This window comes from Pelodiscus sinensis, chromosome 20, assembly GCF_049634645.1.
Source record: "Pelodiscus sinensis isolate JC-2024 chromosome 20, ASM4963464v1, whole genome shotgun sequence".
NCBI classification, from domain to species: Eukaryota; Metazoa; Chordata; order Testudines; family Trionychidae; genus Pelodiscus; species Pelodiscus sinensis.
The window spans coordinates 26,034,239-26,041,652 of record NC_134730.1 but is presented as its reverse complement, the minus strand read 5'-3'; positions in this window follow the sequence as shown (position 1 = coordinate 26,041,652).

Sequence of the window (7,414 nt, the reverse complement as noted above, 5' to 3'; positions counted from 1 at the left end):
TTAGCGATGCGCCGAGCCCGTGACTCATGTTTACTAAACGGAGCCATTTCTGTTCCAAATACGCCTTGGAAAATAAAAGTTGAGTTCCAGAGCGAGGCGGGTAGAAAACTCGGAGACAGGGGCTAGGCCTGAGGGGAAAGATGGGGGAAGTGAAAGACCCACCGCACTGCCATGGGGAAAGCGTGGTTGGGGGCTGCTTGGGTCCAGCTGGAGCCCCCTACCCATGGTGCACCCAGGCTGAGCTCCCTGTATCTGGGGGCTGCTCTGGCCAGACTGGAGTGCTCCCCTCCTTTGGCGAGCACAGGGGTGGAGAAGTCCACCAGGCAGCTGTGCACCATGGCTCCGGACCTCTCTGGCCAGCCATGCACTGCGGCTCCCAGCTCCACCAGGCAGCTGTGCACCATGGCTCCGGACCTCTCCAGCCAGTCATGCACTGCGGCTCCCAGCTCCACCAGGCAGCTGTGCACCATGGCTCCGGACCTCTCCGGCCAGTCATGCACTGCGGCTCCCAGCTCCACCAGGCAGCTGTGCACCATGGCTCCGGACCTCTCCGGCCAGCCATGCACTGCGGCTCCCAGCTCCACCAGGCAGCTGTGCACCATGGCTCCGGACCTCTCCGGCCAGTCATGCACTGCGGCTCCCAGCTCCACCAGGCAGCTGTGCACCATGGCTCCGGACCTCTCCGGCCAGTCATGCACTGCGGCTCCCAGCACCAGGCAGCTGTGCACCATGGCTCCGGACCTCTCCGGCCAGTCATGCACTGAGGCTCCCAGCTCCACCAGGCAGCTGTGCACCATGGCTCCGGACCTCTCCGGCCAGCCATGCACTGCGGCTCCCAGCTCCACCAGGCAGCTGTGCACCATGGCTCCGGACCTCTCCAGCCAGTCATGCACTGCGGCTCCCAGCTCCACCAGGCAGCTGTGCACCATGGCTCCGGACCTCTCCGGCCAGCCATGCACTGCGGCTCCCAGCTCCACCAGGCAGCCGCACGCCGGGTCTCCGAGCCCCGTGCTGAGCACTGGGCTGCTCCACCCACAGCTTGTTGTGAGCAGCTGGCAACTCTGCCAGCCCCGCAGGGCTCCCTGCTGGTGGCCCACTACCGGGGCGCTCTGGTCCTGCAGCATCCGAGTCCTGGTTTAGAGAGTTTCAGCCTTTAGTTAAAACGCCCCCCCCCCGGCTTTGAGATGAGGATCTTTGTGCTTGGGCAAATGTGAAGGAGTAAATGGGGAAGAATGTCTGCACAACAACTCCCCCCACCCCTGCTTCTGCTCCTGGGAAGGAGAAAGGCCCTTGGGCTGCCGTCTCCATGAAAAGCTGCAGCCGTGAATGGGTTGTTTGTGCGGAGAGGAGAATGCCCACAGGTGATTTATCTTGACGTTTATAGAAAGCATCAGGCGTTACTCATTCATAAAATGTAGGAACAGTGGGTCCCCCCCCCTCGCAGTGGCTGGGCTCTGGAGCAGCTCTAACGTTATTGTAGTTGATGGTAATCATTTCCGGACATGCCCCGGTATGCCCAGAGGAGGTTGCATGGGAACAGTAACAATGTGGGATGGGAGAGCAAACCGGCTCGACAGGAACAGGATCAAATGGGAGCTCACGACTCCTCTTCCTCCACTTGTTTTCTGAATGGCAGCCTGGAGGAGCCCCCGACGGGGATGGTCTCACTGATTGACACCGAGAGGTGGAGAAGCAGTCGCAGGGGAGCTTGGGAGATTCCCCAGCCCTGGGGCGCAGCTGCCAGGGAGGGTGGGGCGGGGAATGCTTGTTAAAAGCTGCTTCTCAAGGGACTTGTCGCGCTCGTGTGTCAGCCCCAGAGCGAAACCTCGTCTGTCCATGCCAGCCGGCACCAGCTTCCCTCGTCTCCCCATGTGCCCAAGCCTTGTCCTGGAACAGGGGCCTCCAGCCTTTCAAAGCACAAGATCGCTTTTTGAGTTTGTCAATCCAGGATCTATCGCAAACCCAAACACTGTTGCCCCGCCTCCTTCTCCGCCCCTTCTCTGAGGCCCCACCCTGCTCACACTGTGGAGATGGGGTACAGGGACAGAGGGTCACCTTGACATCAGCGTCCGTTACTTCTGCTTCCCCCACCTGGCTTGGCAAGCCGGAGGCTCCCGGGGGCCTCTCCAAAGCAGAAAGCAACACGGCAGTGTGGGAAGGGGCAGATGACGTGCCAGCGCTTCATAACCTCCAGACCAAATCAGTCCGGATCCCCTGTCAGAGGCTCCAGGATCGACCAGGACAGGTGGAACCTCTCTAGTCTGGCACTCTTGGGACCTGACCGGTGCCGAACCAGAGAATTTGCTGAACCACAGAGAGGTCAACATGGCCTAGCAGCATTACCAGCACTTCCACTGCTGACTGGGTTCTTTAGGGTTAAATTAGCGCTAAAAACACTGAGCGCCAGGATTGGTGGCTATAAACAAACTTTATGGGATCGCGGGAAACTTGGCCGCACTCATGATACGTGGCCATCTGGCTAACTCAAATCATGCCGGACAATGGATGTTGCCAGATCAAAGAGTGCCGAACTAGAGAGGTTCTGCTTGTAGATCCTGATCTACTGTTTGGTGACCACTGGTCTAGAATAATCTTCCCCCGGACACCCGAGAGCGGCGGAGGCTCCTGCGATCCCTTCAGTCCTTGGCTTTGCCTCTGTTCTTTCCAACTGAGGTGACAGTTTTGGCGACACGCTGCCTGTCCACTAGCAGCTAGACTGAGCGTCGCTGATTTGTTTTCCCAGAGAAGTCCATGGGTGGCCACCTCCGGACCCATTGTCGACCAGCATGTTTGTCCGTGGAGCTACACCAGTTTGGGACCAGGCCCCGTGTATTTTGTGTGTTACTCGCCTGAGCGGAGTTCAGGAGTCTCTCTGAGATGAAGGGCTCTGTCTCGTATGACCTTTGCCATCTAGCGAGCCATAAGTAGGGTTGCCAGGTGTCCGGAAGGGGAGTGAGGAGTGTGGGGCCATTTAAAGGCACAGCGACCTTTTTGGTCTCTCTCTTTTTTTTTTTTTTTGGTTCAACCAAGTTTGCCATGTTCAGGATTTTTGTTGAAAGCATCTGGCAAGCCAAGCCATAAGCAAGGAAGGGGCTTGGAAACGGTGCTCACCAGGGTGTTGCCAAAGGAACCCAAGTTGCCTGATGGGATCTTGGGCTGGATCAGAGGCGTGGCTATGGGTGGGCCTGAGTGGGCCTTGGCCTGCCCCTTAGCATCCAGGCCCACCCAAATCAGGGCTGGAAACCCCAAATCCACAGGCTGGAACACCCCCCTCTCACCGCTGGGCCGCATAATTTTCCTGCTGGCGCCGTATGCTGCTGCCCCGGCCTCTGGCCCTAGCACTGTCCCAGGAGGGTGGGGCTGGATAGGGCTAGCTCTGGGCAGCAGCGTGCAGCAGGAGGGGGATGCGAATGGGCTGGTAGCAACTGAGCTGGGATGGGAAGGGTGAGCGGAGTTCAAGCCCCGGTGAGCCTCCCTCTCCCCGCCCCATGAGTGTGATCCACCCCCTGAATGCCCCTGAGGCAGATCCCGCATCCCTCTTGCCCCCTCTTGCCAGGGCATTGGATCCCTTCTGTGACCCCTCCCTATCTCTCCCCCCCCCCCAGAGCACCGGCTGCCTCCTGCCCCTCTCCTACCTCCAGAAAGCACTAGATCCCTTCTGCACACCCCATCCTTCCTGCCCCCCAGGCCCGCCATCCCTCTCCCCTGCCTCCCACGCCTCTGAAAGCTGCACCCTCCCACCCCACCACTTTTCCTGTCCTAGCTACACCACTGGGCTGGAGTCAGATCTGATGTCAGGCCACTAAAACGAGTCCAGGCCTGAGAAGCCCTTGTCTTTTTGGCAACACGGTGATGAGGCAGCGGTGTAAAGCCATAGAGCTCACGCTGCCGGAAGAGCCCGAAACCAACACTTGCAAGCACTCGGACGCTGGGATCTTTTTTAACAAAGGAGAAAGATGGCCCGGCTGAGGCCCAGTACCTCATGTGCACTCACGTCGGCCTCCCAAGTCAATACGTCACCTTTTACGACCGGGCTCTGCGGCATGACCCAGTAACACAACGAGTCCCTTCCCAAGGGAAGCGCACCTGTGGCTGAAATCAGGTGTGACGTACCAGCAGGTGAGACATTCTGGGCAAGCCCCGCTCCGGGCCTTTCTTTGAGAACATGCACACAAAGGAGGCAGCTCAGGAATTTTCCAGCAAAGCATCAGGAAACTGGATTTGTCAACCCTGACCCTGTTTGTGGCCAGGTGTCTGTTTCGATGAAGCTAGCACAGGGCTGAGGGAAGACTGTGCGGGCCTGGAAGGAGCAGGGCGTCGGGAAACAGCCAGCCCTTTAGTGCTGCCCAGGGCTCTGGCGGTGATTTAAGGGGCTCGGGGTTTGGGCCTCTGCTGTGGTTGAGGTAGCGGCGGTGGTGACTGGGAGCCCCGGAGCCATTTAGGGAGTAGCTGCCCCCCTTGCATCCGGAAGCTTCTCTGGTCCAGGGTGGAATTGTCTGGTCAGAGCCAGAGAGAGACTCAGAGCAGGGGTTTCAAACTCTCACCCCCACATCCTGGGGAAATGCCCAAGCTACTGGCCCAGTTTGTCGGTCTGTCCCTCCCTCCCTCCGTCCGTCTGTCTGTCTTCCTTCTCTCTTTCGGGCCTGGTCTAGGGTAGGACCTTAGTCCAAAATAACCCTCCAAGGTCGAATTTGTAAGTGTGGCATCCACCCTACCAAGCCCGTTATTCTGGAATAAGTGGCCGCAGAATTCGAACTCTGAACCCCTGCTTTTCCTCAGAAATAATGCTATTCCCGAACTTATAAGTCTGAAATCACGTTAGTCTGGGCGCTCTGGTGCCGCTAATTGGAACTTACTGGCCTCTGGGAGGCTTCCTGCAGCTCCCCAGTGCCTCCTGGGGCTCCGTGTCCTCGCTCTGTGTCCTCGCGCTCTCTCTCTCACTCACTCTCACACACACACTCTCTCTCTCTCTCTCTCTCTCTCACACACACACACACACACACACACACACACACACACACACACACACACACACACATCCTCTCTCTCTCTCTCACACACACACACACACACACACACACACACACACATGCGTGTCCTCTCTCTCTCTCTCTCTCTCTCTCTCTCTCACACATAGACACAAGTCCTCTCACTCACTCACACACACAAATTTATTTTGTGCAAACAGCCCAACAGAATCAGATCCTTGTCTGGCTGTCTCTGCATTAGGGTGTTAAGCCTTCAACCCATGTCTTGTCTCAGGCAACCTCTGGGCAGTTCAGTCTGCTTTCCGAGAGCAGAGAGTTTTTGCGGCCAGTTGCAGAGAGGAGAAACAGAAGCCATGAACTGGCAGGAATGTTGTGAGAGTGAGGGTAGCGTGGCCTAGTGGGTAGGACACAGACGGATGTTCGGGATTCTATTCCTGGCTCTGCATAGGTTCTGCATTCAATGGCCGTGATCAGTCGGGAAAGCCCAACCCCGAATACACTTATAGTTGGGGATCGTGCCCACCCATCCATCAGAACCATCAGACTGACAATTACTGAGCTCAGCAAAATTTGGTGGCACTTCGCTATTTAACAATAGTGAGCCAGAGCGAGTCCGAGGGTGACACGCTGGGCATGTCTTGCCACAGCGCTAACTGGAATACAACAGGGCCAGACGGACAGTCCCATACAGCTGAGATTAACAAAAAAAAAAAAAAAAAAAAAAAGAAAGAAAGAAAAAATCACAGTGTCTTCTGAAAGCCCCTGTGAACTGGAGCAAAGCAGACACATCTGTGCTCTCCCAGGTTGGTGTGGCTGGCTCGTCTCGGTGTTTATTAAACAGTGGAGCTAATGAGGAGAAACCTGGCTGGAGTTCACTGAAAGTGGTGAAAATCTGACCTGTTTTCGAAAGCTACACTTGAAAGCAGCTATCGACAAGTCTCTTCATATGCCTGAGTGATAATACTCGGGGTTTCCCCCCAGCACCTGCTAGGTGATGATTTCCAAGTGCTTTACACACAGTGTAAACCTCCTGTCCCCCCATCAGTGGGTTACGTATTCACTTGTTTGGCAAATGGGGAAGCTGAGGCTCACAATCATTTGAACCCAGGACCCGTGCGGCAGGCATCTGTTGTAGTGGAGAAAGAGTTAGAATCATAGAATCATAGGACTGGAAGGGACCTCAAGAGGTCATCAAGTCCAGCCCCCCGCCCTCAAGGCAGGACCAAGCTCCACCTACACCATCCCTGACAGATGTCTATCTAACCTGTTCTTAAATATCTCCAGAGAGGGAGATTCCACCACCTCCCTTGGCAATTTATTCCAATATTTGACCACCCTGACAGTTAGGAATTTTTTCCTAATGTCCAATCTAAACCTCCCCTGCTGCACTTTAAGCCCATTACTCCTTGTCCTGTCCTCAGAAACCAAGAGGAACAAATTTTCTCCTTCCTCCTTGTGACACCCTTTTAGATATTTGAAAACCGCTATCATGTCGATATCAGTTAAGAACATAAGCGGCTATACTGGGTCAGACCAAAGTCCATCTAGCCCAGTATCTGTCTTCCCACAATGGCTAATGCCAGATGTCCCAGAGGGACTGAACAGAACAGATAATCATCAAGTGATTTCTCTTCTGTCATCCATTTCCAGCCTCTGATAAACAGAGGCTAGGGACACCATTCCTACCCATCCTGGCTAATAAGTATTGATGGATCTATCCTCCATGATTGTATCTAGTTCTTTTTTGAACCCTGTTAAAATCCTGGTCTTCACAACATCCTTTGGCAAGGAGTTCCACAGATTGACTGTGGGCTGCATAAAGAAAAACTTCCTTTTGTTTGTATTAATCCTGTTACCTGTTAATTTCATTGGGTGACCCCTAGTTTTTATTTTATGGGAATAAGTAAATAACTTTTCCTTATTCACGTTCTCCACGCCTGTCATAATTTTATAGACTTCTATCATGTTCCCCCTTAGTCTTCTGTTTTCTAAGATGAAAAGTCCCAGTCTGTTTAATCTCTCTCCATATGGCAGCCGTTCCAAACCCCTAGTAATTTTTGTTGCCCTTTTCTGAACCTTTTCCAATGCCAAGGTATCTTTTTAGAGAAAAGATGACCACCTCTATATGCAGTATTCATTTGTGTTTTGCTGCAAGCTCCCTCCCTGGTTTTTTCCACCTCTTGGGAGTGGCTGACTCTAAGTTTTGAAAACAGGGTATTAGGGCATGACATATACACCAGTGTTTGAGCAGGTGAGCTTGAGTAATTCACCAGGGGAACGGTGACTCAGACCCACCTGGCTGCAGCAAGAATTGTGACTTTGCTGGGGTTTGCTCAGTACCACCCTCGCTTTCACTGACCTTCCTTCGGAAACCTACGCCTCTGCCCCCAGCTTTCTGGGTTTGGGCCCTGGCTCCGCCATCAAGC